This window comes from Mirounga angustirostris, unplaced genomic scaffold, assembly GCF_029215605.1.
Source record: "Mirounga angustirostris isolate CCGP_5_RB_7025 unplaced genomic scaffold, mMirAng1.0.hap1 SCAF_14, whole genome shotgun sequence".
NCBI lineage: Eukaryota > Metazoa > Chordata > Mammalia > Carnivora > Phocidae > Mirounga > Mirounga angustirostris.
In genome coordinates, this window is record NW_026991722.1 from 37,656,079 (window position 1) to 37,673,459 (window position 17,381).

A 17,381-nucleotide genomic window follows, 5' to 3' on the forward strand; every position below is an offset into this window, starting at 1 on the left:
CTCTTTCTTCTGTCTTGTTGTTGGTGTATAGGAATTCCACTGATTTCTCTGCATTGATTTTATATCCTGCCACTTTACTGAATTCCTGTATGAATTCTAGCAGTTTTGGGGTGGAGTCTTTTGGGTTTTCCACATAAAGTATCATATCATCTGCAAAGAGTGAGAGTTTGACTTCTTCTTTGCCAATTCAGATGCCTTTGATTTCTTTTTGTTGTCTGATTGCTGTGGCTAGGACTTCCAATACTATGTTGAATAGCAGTGGTGATAGTGGACATCCCTGCCGCGTTCCTGACCTTAGGGGGAAAGCTCTCAGTTTTTCCCCATTGAGAATGATATTCGCTGTGGGTTTGTCATAGATAGCTTTTATGATATTGAGGTATGTACCCTCTATGCCTATACTCTGAAGAGTTTTAATCCAGAAAGGATGCTGTACTTTGTCAAATGCTTTTTCTGCATCTATTGAGAGGATCATATGATTCTTGTTCTTTCTTTTGTTGATGTATTGTATCACTTTGATTGATTTGCGGATGTTGAACCAACCTTGCAGCCCAGGGATAAATCCCACTTGGTCGTGGTGAATAATCCTTTTAATGTACTGTTGGATCCTATTGGCTAGTATTTTGGTGAGAATTTTTGCATCCATGTTCATCAGGGATATTGGTCTGTAATTCTCCTTTTTGATGGGGTCTTTGTCTGGTTTTGAGATCAAGGTAATGCTGGCCTCATAAAATGAGTTTGGAAGTTTTCCTTCCATTTCTATTTTTTGGAATAGTTTCAGAAGAATAGGTATTAATTCTTCTTGAAATGTTTGGTAGAATTCCCCTGGGAAGCCATCTGGCCCTGGGCTTTTGTTTGTTGGGAGATTTTTGATGATTGTTTCAATTTCCTTAGTGGTTATAGGTCTGTTCAGGTTTTCTATTTCTTCCTGGTTCAGTTTTGGTAGTTGATACATCTCTAGGAATGCGTCCATTTCTTCCAGGTTATCTAATTTGCTGGCATAGAGTTGCTCATAATATGTTCTTATAATTGTTTGTATTTCTTTGGTGTTGGTTGTGATCTCTCCTCTTTCATTCATGATTTTGTTGATTTGGGTCATTTCTCTTTTCTTTTTAATAAGTCTGGCCAGGGGTTTATCAATCTTGTTAATTCTTTCAAAGAACCAGCTCCTAGTTTCGTTGATCTGTTCTACTGTTCTTTTAGTTTCTATTTCATTGATTTCTGCTCTGATCTTTATGATTTCTCTTCTCCTGCTGGGTTTAGGCTTTATTTGCTGTTCTTTCTCCAGCTCCTTTAGGTGTAGGGTTAAGCTGTGTACTTGAGACCTTTCTTGTTTCTTGAGAAAGGCTTGTATTGCTATATACTTTCCTCTTAGGAATGCCTTTGCTGCATCCCAAAGATTTTGAACAGTTGTGTTTTCATTTTCATTGGTTTCCATGTATTTTTTTAATTCTTCTTTAATTTCCTGGTTGACCCATTCATTCTTCAGTAGGATGCTCTTTAGCCTCCATGTATTTGAGTTCTTTCCGACTTTCCTCTTGTGATTGAGTTCTAGTTTCAAAGCACTGTGGTCTGAAAATAGGCAGGGAATGATCCCAATCTTTTGGTACCGGTTGAGACCTGATTTATGACCTAGGATGTGATCTATTCTGGAGAATGTTCCATGGGCACTAGAGAAGAATGTGTATTCTTTTGCTTTGGGGTGGAATGTTCTGAATATGTCTGTGAAGTCCATTTGGTCCAGTGTGTCATTTAAAGTCTTTATTTCCTTGTTGATCTTTTGCTTAGATGATCTGTCCATTTCAGTGAGGGGGGTGTTAAAGTCCCCCACTATTATTGTATTGTTGTCGATGTGTTTCTTTGCTTTTGTTATTAATTGCCTTATATAATTGGCTGCTCCCATGTTAGGGGCATAGATATTTACAATTGTTAGATCTTCTTGTTGGATAGACCCTTTAAGTAGGATATAGTGTCCTTCCTCATCTCTTATTACAGTCTTTCATTTAAAATCTAATTTGTCTGATATAAGGATTGCCACCCCAGCTTTCTTTTGGTGTCCATTAGCATGGTTAATGGTTTTCCACCCCCTCACTTTCAATCTGGGGGTGTCTTTGGGTCTAAAATGAGTCTCTTGCAGACAGCATATTGATGGGTCTTGTTTTTTAATCCAGTCTGATAGCCTGTGTCTTTTGATTGGGGTATTTAGCCCATTTACATTCAGGGTAACTATTGAAAAATAGGAATTTAGTGCCATTGTATTGCCTGTAAGGTGACTGTTACCGTATATTGTCTGTGTTCCTTTCTGGTCTATGTTGCTTTTAGGGTCTCTCTTTGCTTAGAGGACCCCTTTCAAGATTTCTTGCAGGGCTGGTTTTGTGTTTGCAAATTCCTTTAGTTTTTGTTTGTCCTGGAAGCTTTTTATCTCTCCTTCAATTTTCAATGACAGCCTAGCTGGATAGAGTATTCTTGGCTGCATATTTTTCTCATTTAGTGCTCTGAATATATCCTGCCAGTCCTTTCTGGCCTGCCAGGTCTCTGTGGATAGGTCTGTTGCCAATCTAATGTTTCTACCATTGTAGGTTACATATCTCTTCTCCCGAGCTGCTCTCAGGATTTTCTCTTTGTCTATGAGACTCGTAAGTTTTACTATTAGATGTCAGGGTGTTGACCTATTTTTATTGATTTTGAAGGGGGTTCTCTGTGCTTCCTGGATTTTGATGCCTGTTTCCTTCCCCAAATTAGGGAAGTTCTCTGCTATAATTTGCTCCATTATACCTTCTGCCCCTCTCTCTCTTTCTTCTTCTTCTGGGATCCCAATTATTCTAATGTTATTTCATCTTATGGTATCGCTTATCTCTCGAATTCTGCCCTCATGATCCAGTAGTTGTTTATCTCTCTTTTTCTCAGCTTCTTTATTTTTCATCATTTGGTCTTCTATATTACTGATTCTCTCTTCTGCCTCATTTATCCTAGCAGTTAGCGCCCCCATTTTTGATTTCACCTCATTAATAGCCTTTTTGATTTCTACTTGGTTAGATTTTAGCTCTTTTACTTCTCCAGAAAGGGTTTCTCTAATAACTTCCATATTTTTTTCAAGCCCAGCTAGTATCTTTAAAGTGATGATTTTGAACTCTAGATCTGACATCATACTAATGTCCGTATTGAGTAGGTCCCTGGCAGTCGGTACTACCTCTTGTTCTTTTTGTTGAGGTGATTTTTTCCGTCTTGTCATTTTGTGCAGAGGAGAATAGATTAATGAGAGAACAAAATGCTAGCAGAGTAACCATGTCCCCAGAAAATATACTCTAAACCAATCAGAAAAGACCTGAAGCAGTGGAAAAAGAAATGGAAAGAGAGAAAAAAGAAAAGAAAAAAAAGAAAAAGATAAAGATAAAAACAAACAAAAACAAACAAAACAACAACAACAACAACAACAAAAACCAGAATGTGATCAAATATGATCAGGCTGGTATATAGATCAGTGCCACACACTAGATTTGGGGTGTATTTTGGTCTTTTAGAAGAAAGTGCCTCCCAAAATTTTAAAGAAAGAAAAACTTATATATGTACAAAAATAAGGGTTGATATGATGAAGGGATGGAATATGACTGTAAAGATGGAAATTATAAAAAATTTTATAAAAGGAATTGATAAGAAGTTGTTTGAAAAAAGAAAGAAGAGGATTTAAAAAAAGAAAAAAGAAAAAAAAGGGAGAGAATGTGATCAGGCAGGGGAGTAGAAAAAACCATATACTAGAGATTTAGGGTATATTTTAATCTGTTAGAAGAAACTATTTCAAAATTTTAAAGAGAGAACAACTTATATATATATGCCAAAAATACGGGTAACTACTATGAAGGGATAGAATATGACTAAAAATGAAAAATGAAAATGTTTTTTTAAAAAACGGATTGATAAGATGTTGGTTGAAAAAGGGAAAAAGAAAAATTCAACAACAACAACAACAACAACAAAAAACAGTTAAAAAAAATTAACTTTGAAAGACTAAAGGATCATGGTAAAAAAGCCATGAATTCTATGTGCAGTATTCCCCTAGCGCTCGAGTTCTGCCGTTCTCATTGATCGGTAAACTTGGTCTTGGCTGGCTGTTCTCGCCGATCTTCTGGGGAGGGGCCTGTTGCCGTGGTTCCCAAATGTCTCTGCCGGAGGCGGAATTGCCCCGCCCTTGCCCCTCCTGGCTAAGTCATCTGCTCGGGTTTGCTCTCCGGGGCTTTTGTTCCCTGCGAGCTTTCCATACAGCTTTGGAGGCGGAGAGTGAAAATGGCGGCCTCCCAATCTCCTCCTTGGAGGAGCTGAGAACTCGGGGCCTCGCTCCTCAGTGAGCCCCCAGAGAAAAGCCGACAGTCACTCCCGTCTCCCCGGTCTGCAGCTGTACTCCGTGCTCGCCCGGCCTGTGACCGCGCGTTTCTATCTCTGGCACCCGACCCCGGGTGGAGTCTCCAAACCCAGCAGAGCCCTGCGGTGCCCTCCCGCGCGGCTCCTCCTGGGGGAGGAAGGTGAGTCTCCCCGGATCTGCTGCTTGTTGTGTCCCTGCTGGAGGAGCAGGGGCCCGACTGTGCCGCGGATCACGGTTTATGGCGACCCCGAGCTGAGAGCCCGCGCCTGGGCTCCGCCTCTGCAGCCGGCTTCCCTGCTCCGATACCTGGGAGCTCTGCCACACTCAGGCACCCCCGGTCTTTCTGTGACCCTGAGGGTCCTGAGACCACACTGTCCTGGAGGGTTCCACCCCCCCGCTTAGCCACCGGAGTGACGTCCCTCGGCGGAGCAGACTTTTAAAAGTTCCGATTTGTGCTCCGCGGCTCTATCACTTGCCAGAAGCGGCGGCCGGAGGCCCCTCCCCCGCCATCTATCCTCCCGAGTATCGCCTCGGATTCACTTCTCTGCACGTCCTACCTTCCAGAAAGTGGTCGCTTTTCTGATGAGAGAGTTGTTGCTTTCTTTTCTTCGATCTCCTGTTGAGTTTGTAGGTGTTCAGAATGGTTTGATCCCTATCCAGCTGAATTCCTGAGAGGAGACGAAATCCAGGTCTCCTACTCCTCCGCCATCTTGCTCCGCCCCAAAGTACCTAGGTTTTAAAGGAACCCAATAATATTAAAAAACACTTATCAAGAAATGTTTAAAATTTGTGTCCATAGTTAATATATGTGCTTTTTGATTAATGCATTAAATAAAGTTATACATTGAGTCCAATAGCTACTTTAATTTCAAAGTAATGATAAACATAAATGATATTTTGAGATCTTAGCACCAGGAAAAGGTGATAAGAAAATACATATCTATTATATTGGTGACAGAGTCATAAGCACTGCAAATACTTCTATGGCTCCTTGCCTACAGTCATCATTGAAGGAAATGTTAAATTTTGGTTCTCCAACTGAAATTAGTGAAAATGCAATGTACTTTTGTCCCCACGGGAGTTCCTGGAACTCCTCTGAGGACCAAGGAGCAGACCTGAACACATGCTCTACAGTGGAACATGTTTGAACTTTGCAGTGAGGTGAACCCAATACGACGGGGCGGTGGGGGAGGCGCCCGTGCGCACAGGTTTCCCCTCTAACACCTATGATACATAAAACACCACACTCGATCTTGTAATGTACATTATGCCATTTAATTGTCAAAACACTGTTGCACATTGGTTATTATTTCCATTTTATAGATAAGGAATTTGAGACATTGGAACACAGAGTGATTTGCCCAAGTTCTTGTGACTATGAGTTTCTGACTTGGAATATATAGAGATCCAGGCCTGCCCCCACTCTAAAGGATATACGATTTCATTTAGGAATCACTCTGGGCATTTGGGTAGAAACCTTATCACCTCCATGTGCCTGTAAACTCCTTCATTTCAGGGTTCAAGTTGAAGTAGTCTCGGCATTCTGCACTGACTTTGCAATGTTTCACATGTTGCTTTAAGCCTATTATATTTTGATTTGTAATCATTACAAAAACTGACTGTCTTTAGAAGGCAAAAGAAATGGTAAAATATTTTTCAAATGCTTCTATACTTGCATTTTTTATGGAAAAGCAATATAGAAGTTAATGGGGGTGATACTGGAGAATCTGATCTCTGCAAGATCCTGGATAAACTTATCCAATATTAGCTACTAAGTAATATTGTGAATGAAAAGCCTTCCTGGAGAGCTTCGCCATTCCAGGGGATGTATTCTTGGTTATGAATTATATACAGACGCTGTACAGGGAAGAGCATCCAAATCTCTAAATTAATGATAATCGCACTCAAAATAAACAGACTAATTAACATTAACTATAATGAAAACACAACTACTGTTCAGTGGTCCTGATTATATAATTTACTTAAAACACAGGCTTAGAAATTTCTTTAACTGAGAGAAGTAATGGTTGCTACCACTAAATCTTCATTTTTTCTATTCAAGGCCTCTGGCATATTAATTACATCATCAGCCCATTTATTGATTTTAATGCCTTGCAGTTTGCTAAAAATGAAATTCTCTCCAGTTTCTTTAGGATTCCTTGAAATTTAATACACACCGTGATTTGGGGATAGAGAGGTTCCACTGCCCAGTTTTAATTAAAAAATACAATACAATGAAAAATAAAACTCTAGTTTCACCAAATTACTTTTTGTTCAGTGGGGGAAAAAATCCAGATAAATCAGACTTTCTTGCATTTACTTTACTAATGAGGAAACACAAGCCAAGCAGAATAAATCTCTTTTCGCTGAAATGGCAATTTGTTAGTGCTGGGAGTTTTATTTCTTATTGATTAGGTAGTATATATAAAGAAACTCATTACTCTTGAGTGTTCTGACCTGGAGAATGTTAACAGGAGATAATTTCAGAGAGATTTTGAGACATCCTAAGAGCCCACCTCTCAAGAATATGTATATTCTGTTTTGTTTGTTTTTGCTACATTCTTCAAAAAAAGCAAGTAAACAAATACCAAAATTTTCAATTTATATTTAAAATCCAATTCAGCACTAGAAAATACATTGAAAATACATTTTGTTCTAATAATTTAAATTCCTCAAGCTTAATGCTTGGGTTTGTTCCCAAAAAGCATAGCACATTAGATTATTGTAAAGGGTCCAGAATCTTAAAGACTTGAAAGCAGTTAAGATTTGCAGGTACAACCTGGTGTGAGCAGCAGTCTCCAGACTCAGGTAATATTTACACGTACAGTGTGGGAATTATTCCCGAACTATTCCTAAAGTGACATTTGAGGAACATCTTTCTATTTTTTGCTCTTTGGCAGAGTACGTGACAGAGACCCAAAAGTATGAGTCATTCTTATTTTTATTGTGCTGATGTGTGACTCAGTGACTTGACACAAAGCTATCTTTGGCACCGTTTGAAGAGTTCTGTCTCTACCCAGTGGTCTGATGGGATGTTCCTGAAGCCAAATTAACTCATCCTGCTATATAGTTTGCTTTCCAGTAGAATCCCTTTGTATTACTGTAGGAAATAGGCACAGCCACCTGTGAGCTTCAAGCCAAGGGAACCGACCTCAGCTGTTTTGTCAATTTATCCAAGCACCCTCGGGCTACGGGAGGACTGGAATACGGGCTTAGGGGCCAGAGCCTTCTAATCGGGCAAGGGTTCTAGCGTGGGCAGATAAGAGCTTCATAGATAAATGTGTTTAAGCTCTTGAAGTTTTGTTTTCTAAGTGTGGCATGGAGAGAGGATAAGGCGTGCACTATGGGTGAGAAAAAGTGATAATAGGTGAAAACCATCTGACTGAATGCCCACCACATAGAAGGTACTGGAAAAGGGAGGGCAGTGTGGTAGCATGACACCATGTAAAGAGACCGGAAGCAGACTTTTATTTTAGAAAGGTAAGTCTGATAAACAGAGTAGAGGGTAAATCTGAAAGGCAGAATGGATTTTCTGCTAGACTCTGAACGTCTAGGACAGTAACCTAACACAAAAGGCTGATTTATAAAGCAAAATGCTAATTTGCTTATTTGTGATACGCTGAGTGCAATATTTAGGTTCACTACATGTGATATTGATAGTCTCACCCTTTCCTGAAAACCATTCACACAAATTATATGGGGATACAATATAGTGTTAGTGATTTTCTAACCTAGGTTCTACCTGCAATTGCATTGTCATTCTGTCTCTGTGAAGAGAAACAAAGATTTTTACTGGACAGTTAAATAAATTGTGCATTTCTTGGGAGTTTAAAGGGCACGCAGATATTACCGTCACGGGCACTTTCTATGAGTGTAACTTAACAAATAATACGTCAAAAAGAAGTGAAGATGGACAGGCCCCCTGGAACTGGGTAATTGACATTCATTTTATATCAGTTCTGTTTTCCAGGTGAGTCTGTTTCAAGGGCCCATTCTTCCAGCTAGGGTCCCAGAGTGACAAATTGATCTTTTCCTCCTCTCAGAGTTAACCAGATCAATTAGCATGTTCTGCTGGCCATAGCCCACGAATCCCTTGACCTAGGTAAAATCATGAAGCAAGCGTTCTTTCTGTATGTAATGGACCAGATAGTCTTGATAATCACCTAGCCTTTAGCATACTGCTCACCAGCACCTTTCTCATATTGGTCCCGGTTAGAAGCACAGCCCACCCATTGGCACTGCTTTTCATATGCAGTCCAGGGACCACTTGCTCCAGAATCATTTGATCTACTTGTTGGAAAGACTGATTCTGCCATTCAATTCAGACCTTTAGAATCTCCTGGGATGGGTCCTAGGAATCTCTACAGCAACCACTGTGGGTTTTGGTGGTGTTGGGAAGGCTCCTCGGATCCTTCTCTCCCTCTACAGCCAAGAGGAGCTTCAAAACTCCCTGGGAGCCCACTGTGTGCTGGGCACGGGCTTTTTGTGGGACAAGCATGGCCCTCTTTCCATCTAGGTTTGGCTCCCTCTCTAAAGCTCCCTCTCCCAAGTGGCACATGCAGTAAATGGGTGCACATGTCCGTCCCCACTCATCAAGCAGAAGAACCAGAAAACACAACTGGGTCTAAGGAAGAGGAGGGATGGGAATCCCTAGGTTCACAACCAACCAAATCCATTCACAGGGGTGGGAATCAGACAGGGACTAGGGCTCAAACTTCAGTGAGTCATAAAAATGAGCATTTGTTAGAAAAGCAATTTTCGAACTTTTCATCTTTGTACACCTTACACTCTTAAAAATTATTGAGGATCCCAAAATTCTTTTGTTTGTGTTCAAGCTATCAACGTTTGCTGTGTTAGCGATTAAAACTGAGGATGTTTAAAAATATTAACAAATTCATGAAAAATAACAAACTCAGAAGTTAACAAAATTAGCATATTTGTATTTGAAGAAACTGTATTTTTCCAAAATCAAATAGTGAGGAGATGTGATTTTATACTTTTATAAATATTATTAATGTCTGCCTTAACAAAAGACCGTTCTGACATTCGCTTTTGGAATTGATTTGTTGCGATATGTTGTTTTATTTGAAGGATATGAAGAATATGTGACCTCATTTAGTCATGTAGTTCAAAAAGGGAGAAATATTTGAATAGCCTTTTCAGATAATTGTGCATATTCTTGTTTGATATGATACCAAAAGTTAAGAAGTGTGGTAGTTTTTTAAAGCTTCGTTGTAAGATGTTATGTCAAACCATATCAATGAACTCTTTGTACTCTGCTACATTAAAACCCATGAAAACTTTGAATGGATATTTTACCCATGTGGGATTTTATAACTTCGCCCATTGGCATTTGGAAAATACTAGTTCACCTTAGTCCACAGCTCTTCTAAATACTGAAATGTTTCATTTTACAGTATGGAAAAATCGCCATATTTTTGTCTTAGGGCTGTTGCTACAAAATATCACAAACTGGGTGATTTAAAATGACAGAAATTTATTGTCTTCAGGTCTGGAGGCTGAAAGTCAGAAATCAAGGTGTGGGTAGGGCCATACTCCCTCTGAAATCTGTATGGGAATCCCTTCTTGCCTCTTTCTACCTCAGGTGGTTTGCAGGCAATCTTCCTTGTTCCCTGCCTGGTAGGTGCATCACTGCAGCTTCATGGGATGTGTCTTTACATTGTCTTCCTCTGTCTCTGTGGACAAATTTTCACCTTTTTAGAAGAAACCTGTCCTATTGGATTTGAGCTTACCCTAATGACCTCATTTTAACTCAATTATGTTTGTAAAAACCCTATTTCCAAATAAGGCCACATTCTGAGGTACTGGATGTTAGAACTTTAACTTTTTTTTTTTTTTAAGGGGCATGAATCAAGCTCCAACACTTGCAATCATTAATATCACCCTGAACTCATTCCAAAAAGTCTGCAATTATTATGAAGCTCATAGTGGTGGATAACAAGTTTTCCAAAATTCCAATTTTTGCTTGGCAGCTTGCATTCTATCATTGGCAACAAACTTTCAGTTGTTTTCCTTGAAGTGACAGGCTCACTTTGTTCATTTTCAAGAAAATGTCTGCCAAATGCCTAAGTTTCAATAACCACAGTTTGTCGGTTGTTCCTTCAAATAAAAATGGTGCTCTATAAAATTGTTGCTAGTACACTTGCAACTCAATCACTCTTCTGTATGACTTTCTTAATGAGGAGTCAGGCTCTTGGTTAAAAAAATCCTACGTGTGATTTTTCAGGTCTGACCCAGGGCCGTTACAAAAGCTTTACCTGGCCGGCCTCCCAGGGGTGAGCTGCCCTCCCCACACCGTACTCGGTGCCCGGTCAGTGCGTCACAGCCTCTGAATGGAGTTTCATGAAGGACGCAGACTCCCCTGATCTGGCATGCTTCTTGCATGATATTTACCTTCCTCACCTGGGCACCTTCATTCTAGAGCTCTTTATCAGAGGCCTCGGGCAGAGGTCTTCCTCAGGTGCCTCTGCTTAGGGGGAGGAGGGGAAACTCTTAAAGACACTGATCCCCACTCTGACTCAGTAGCAGTCCTTTTGCATTCCAAGCCTGACCCTGAGCTCTTCCTCCCGACCTCAGAGTCCAGAAAACCACTCGAGCTTTCCGTTCAGGGGCTCCATCAACAGTGAGATGATCCACCTGACCCTCGACTGGCGCGCCCTTCCATGGGGGAAAATGGAACGGGGAGATGGTGTTTTCTCTGGTTTTAGCCTCTCGCTCATACCATCACGGTCAGTAAAGGCTTAACTCTGTCGTTTATGGCTTGTTGCTTCAGTGGGCCGCTCTGATCCATAACAGCTCAGTTTGCTCTCCCAGCTCAGCTGAGCTCTGGACCCTTGGAGGGCATTTCCTTGCACCACCTGTAATACTTCGGGATATAGCAAAAGTATCTTGTGTGTGCTTCTTAGTCATATGGACTATTAAAAAGGCATGTACTTACAGGTTGTACAGGTTGAGTTTAATAATATCTTAATATATCTTACCAGGCAACCAAGGACATCCCAGAGTGAACCTGGTCTTTTTTTTTTTCCTTGCAAGTGCATGGCAGCAAAGACCGTGACAGTGACTGCTGGAACAGTGTGCTGCCTCTGCCTTGATTTGTTCTAAGGCTCCACTAGGTTTACCAACCCTTGCTTCTGTTATCATCAGTGCAAATATCAACGCAGTGAGAGGCAAGCGACATTTTAGCATTATTGTGAAAATAGTTTTGACCTCTAGGAGCCCCTGAAAAGGTTGCAGTCTCTCCCAAGAATCCACAGCAGACCTGGAGAACTACTATGTGAGTCTCTTCTCTGTGCTGCATAACCTCCCCCTTGGTAACCCGGCACGATGGTGTTACAGAAACTGATGGGAGTTTTGAAGACTTGGGAATTCAGGATCTTAGCTATTCTCCCATCTCTAATATCTGGCAGTTTGTCAGGCTCAATGAGTTATGTGTGTGCTCTTCAACGTCAACTGCAAAAGTTAGGCCTAGGCGAGTGCTCCCAGCAAAATCCCGGAACCAAGAGAGGGCCCGATATGGATGTGTTTTCCTTGGGCCAAGCCCAAACAAGAGAAAGTATATACTTTCTTTTTCTTGTGGACCAAGTCCCATGCAGAGAGAGCACAGCGTCCGCCATAGAAAAGAGACTTCAGCAAGTATCTCATACTGGCAAGGTTAGGGATGCCGGTTTTCCCAGAAACCACTGCCAAATCTTTCAGGGATCTCAAATCACAGCTGAGTGTTTCCATTTGAAGTATTTCTGCTGCAAAATCCTTGGGAACCTGTGATGACAGTAGTAGCTAGTGATCTACAATAAATGTGTACAATTAATGTGGACCTGACAAAAAATGGGAGGGATGTTTGGTCTTCTATTAGTATTTGTAAAACAAAAATTAAGTCATTTCATTCCCTTGCTCACAATCATCCAGGAATGTTTGAGATGATGATAATCATACTTAACTGAGAAGACAACACAATGCCCTTAGCCGACCATTCCAGCCCTGATTATCTTTCCAGTGTCTCATCTCTTGTGGGCTTCTGCCCTGACTTGCCACGGCCCAGCCATCCAGAGCAGGATAGGTCACAGTCTCTTGCATTCCTCCATCATGACCCATCCAGTCCTTCTGCCTATGACAGCTTTCTTCCACCTCTCTGGACCCCCTCAATTGGCCAAATTGTAAGTCACCCTTTAGGACTGGGGCCATGCCCACAAGGAAAGTCTTTCCTGGTGTCTGACATTTTGATTTTGTAGCCATTGTGACGTTCCAAGTACTTGTGACCTTGGGGTGTTTTCCAGCACCAACAACCCATTCTCTGAGTCTCTGGCCACCACCTGAGTATCCTATAATTCTCTTGGGTTCTGACACTAACTACCTGGAGTTCGCATCAGATTCCACAAGTGAAAGGACTCAGTTCCACAATACTGAACCCATGTCAGGGACCAATCACAAGTCCTGGGCCACCTGTCCTTCTGACGGACCAGCTGTAAATTGGGGCTTCCCACAACTCACCAGATTTGATAATTTGCTAAAATGGGTCACAGAACTCACAAAGCCCCCTAACTTATGTTTCCTGGCTTATTATAGAGGATGCAAATGAATTGCTAGATGAAGAAGTGTATATGGCAAAGTCTGGAGAGAGCACAGGAGCTTCTGTTTCTGTGGAGATGGGGTGCACCATCCTTCCTACACATAGATGTGTTCACCGAATCTAAAGTTCTCTGAACCCCATTGTTTAGGGCTTTTTATGAAGGTTTCATTGCATAGGCCTTATTAATTAAATTATTAGCCACGGATTGTTGATTAACCCAATCCCTAGTTTCTCTCTCCTCCCCAGAGATTGGGGCTGAGAGTTTCAAGTTTCTAATCAAAGCTTGGTCTTTCTGGCCACTAGTCCCCATCCTGATGTGATCTAGGGGCCTGCCAGGAAAAAAAAAAAAAAAAAAAGAATGCTTTTATCACTTTTATAATGCAGGAAATTCCAAGGGTTTTCGGAATCCTGTGCCAGGAACCAGGGACAAAGCCAAACATCTTTTTATGATACCAAAGACCCTAAAAGCCAAGGCACTATACCTCATATGTATCAGTCACTTATTCAATCCATTTCCATATTTCCATATCTCAGATTAGGGCTCAGGGATAGTGTGATGTTCAAGGACATGATGAAGGAGTCTATGGCATATGTTGTTTGATAATTTTGAAAAGGTAAAAATTTAAAAAGTTTATACTATAAAATGTCCATAGTCTTTTTTTTTTTTTTGCATCTAAACTTCCTGCTTTATAACCTAATCTCAAAGGCTGATTTGGTTAATCAGAGTAGGCCTCCTGGTCATACTTCTATCATAGCACTTACCACATCATATCTTCATTTTTTAACATATTTATTTATTCCACTGAATTTTAAGTAGGAAATCTTTCTTTTCAATCTCCCCCCCAACCTACAAATAATTCATATTCCCTCCTTCCTACCATATCCTCTGTTTCATATGTTAATCTATCATAGCACCTGTAACATATTATGGTGATTATTTATTTACATGTTTCAGAATTTGGCTTCTAGACCACAAGCCTTTTGACCATTTAGACCACTCTTTATTGGTCCTATATTCCCAATGCTTGACATTTTGTCAACCTTCCTTGAATGTTGGAATACATGAATCGAGTGTCTGGTTCTCTTACCAGTCACTTACATTTTCTTGTCACATGCCCAAGCAGCTCCCCACACATGATGTTTTATATCTACACTCCTGTAACCTACCTCCTATCTTTGCTTCTTGGATACATGGACTACCACCTTCTCAAACTTCCTAATAACTGTGCTTCTTGGCTTGCCTCATCACTGATAACTCTTTATCATATTATTCATTCAGCTCAATTAATGCTTATACATTAATTACCCACTACCAGACCCCTAGCAGATGTTCACCTGAATGGGCTTCTTTTGCATTGATTTCTGCTGGACATGGGTTCTAATAGACCTGGGGTAGCTCCAGTACTGAAGGCCTTAGGGAAGCTGGCCAGTTGAATGGCACTACTGAACTCTGAAATAAACAGACAGTTGCACCCCCTAGAGCATCTGGAGACTATTCTATGTAAGATTATATAATTTTCCTTTTCTTTTTAATGGTAGTGAAGATCAGCACCAGGTTTTAAAACATTCAAAGGTAACATAACAGCCACAGTAATTTTGATAAAGAATTGGGTGGTTTTTAACAAAATAACCATTGCACTTCATCATATACAAGTTAATTATAAAATCAAAGGTAGCATTGACTATAAGATTGTGTCTAAATCACATTAACAGATGATTTTCTCTTCAGTGAGGCTTGCTCACTACTTTTCTTCCTTCAATATTTATTTATTGTCTGCTACATTCCAGATGTTTTTCTAGCAATTGAGCACTTTTCTTGCCCTCTGGGAGTTCACAATGTGGTTGTCTAAGTGTGGTGTATGTGTACATATTACATGATAATTGCTACAATATTTATATTATATGATAATTGCCACAATATTTATTCACATGTTCATTTGGAATATATTGCTTGAGCTTCTACTATGTGCCAGACACTTTTGTGATATTAAGGAACCATGACTCTTAGAAGTTAGGTAGTTTTTAAATATTTGATTAACCATCCTGTTAAATTTTCTTCATTCTTTTTATTCATAGCTTCAAAATTAATCAAAAAATCACTGAAATGGTGAAGTTTTAGTAAATAAGTAATAATGAGTTTGAAAGATGGGTAGTATTTCATTAAGAGAAATTTTCACTTTTCATACATTCTGTAAGGGAGAAAACATCTCCTGGAAGAATTATTCAATTCTACTCTTTAAAAGTAGGACCAAAATAGCACTGCATATGAGTCCTAGAAAAAGAAATATGTTTTAGTTTTATGTGGATCCTTGAAATGTGAAAAAAATGGCTTACTTGTTTAAATGAGGTATTATTGCTTTAGAAGACTTTAGAAGAGTTAGCTAGTTTGGCAGTAGAAGTGTTTACGTTACTCAGTATACGAATAAAGATTGTAATCCGCCATGCTCTCAGCATGAAAATATGTGATACAAGCAGAGTTAAGGATGACTTCAAATCAGATGGAGAAGAGAGTGCACGGGGGTATGGCTGTGAACTGTTATTTCCTTATAGAACGAAATAAAAAGGAGCCTCATATCTTTTTCATGTATATAGTTATTTATTGCATCAAAGGAGAGTTCTGGTAGGAAAATAATGGTCATTTTTTTCTCTCCCAGTGAGGAAGGACAACTTTCAAGTAAAGAGGTGAAAACTGGCTTGATAACTCAGAATAAAAAAGAATTACCTTTGCCTGAAATATCCAGAGGCTCAGAATTGGAAACCTGGAAGCTCCAGTCACCAGCACTGTCTGGTGACCCTAAAGGCATCTGAGACTGAATGCGACGGGAGACATCTGATGGTATTCCTCGTTACAGACAAGCCAAACATAGTAAGTCACACAATATGTGGAATATTTATTTTTAACTAAAAAAGTTATTAGAAAATTAGAACTATGTTCAAGTTCCAAGCCATAAGATTTGTGAGTACCTTAGCCAGGAAAACAGTTTCCTGGAAATGTAAGAAAATAGAACATTATTTCTAAGAAGATAATTGACACTCTGGAATAAATTGGCTCTAAATGAGAGTTTAATCTGATGTTCAATATTCCCATTTTTATAAAAAAATAGATTAACCCACTAAAAACATCTTAATTTTTCATAATCAAAAAAGGATTTTTCATAATTATTATGACAAAAATCAGTGATCAAAAAGGAAAATAAAGGGTTTATGGTTTTCTTTAAACATTTTGACCTACTTGATTTCAGAGACCAAAGAATAGAGTTGCTTTTTAATGATTTTGGATTTATGCATAATATTGTATTCATTTCTGCCTTCTTACTGCTCCAATTCCATTGCCTCTGGGTGTATTAACTGAAAAGATTAAAAACATAAATTATCATAACTAATAAAATGCTTCTATAGGCAATGTGAGAGAAAAAATTGTATTTCTATAGGAATGTGGTTCATACTGACCATGCTAATTACTGCTCTGACCAAAATTATGTTTTCCTTGAATGGGCATATATATATTTTTTTAACAGACGAAAATAGAAATTTTCAAGGTCTTTGACCTAACCCATTACTTATTTATAGACATCATAATAGCTTATATATTTTTTCTCTTTCCATTTATTTGAATCAGGATTCAAATAAGTCATATTTTGTGATCGACTGATATACCTCTCTAGACTTTCCCGTTGTCTGGATTGTGCAGATTTATCTTTGTGAAATTGTTTAATATGTTACTTTGTGTTCTAAATTTCCTGTAAATTGAAGTTAGTTCTAGAGGCTTGATCGGATTCAGGTTTGATTGTGTTGGCAAGATGGTGAATTCTCCTATCTGGAGACACTCAATGTTGGGCTATTTCTCTTTTGGTGATGTCAGTAACCATCAATACTTAGTGGCTAAATCCAGTTGGGGGTTTAGAAAATGGTGACATTCCAAAACTATCAAACTATCATTTTTTTCCTGGTCATTTTTTTGGGGGGAGATACTATAAAAAGATTTGTTCTCTTTTTCTCTTATTATGGTTTTACCCAGTGGTACAACTCATATAGGAAACACAGGATAAATGCTTGGTATGTTCCCTTTATCTTCTGGTCTTCAAGATAATGAATTGATTCTTCATCATTCTCCAGAGGTGACCAGTTAGACCTTTTTTTTTTTTTTTTTTACTACCTTTATGAACTCATGAATTTAACCTGCACTTGGTTTCTCAATCCACAGTTGTTATTATCATTTTTGTAGCTACACATAGTTCTTTTGGGGCCAGTTTGTACCTCTATAAGCTGACTCTTAAATCCTATTGACATGACCTTAGTAGTCACTGATAACTTCCTTGCTATCTGATATGGCAAGATGTTTTAGATTTATTTTATACATTGCCTACTGTAGATCTGGAATTTCTCTAAGGATCTGTGTTTCTTTTTAGAGGGAAATGTATTTAGTGACCACAATCT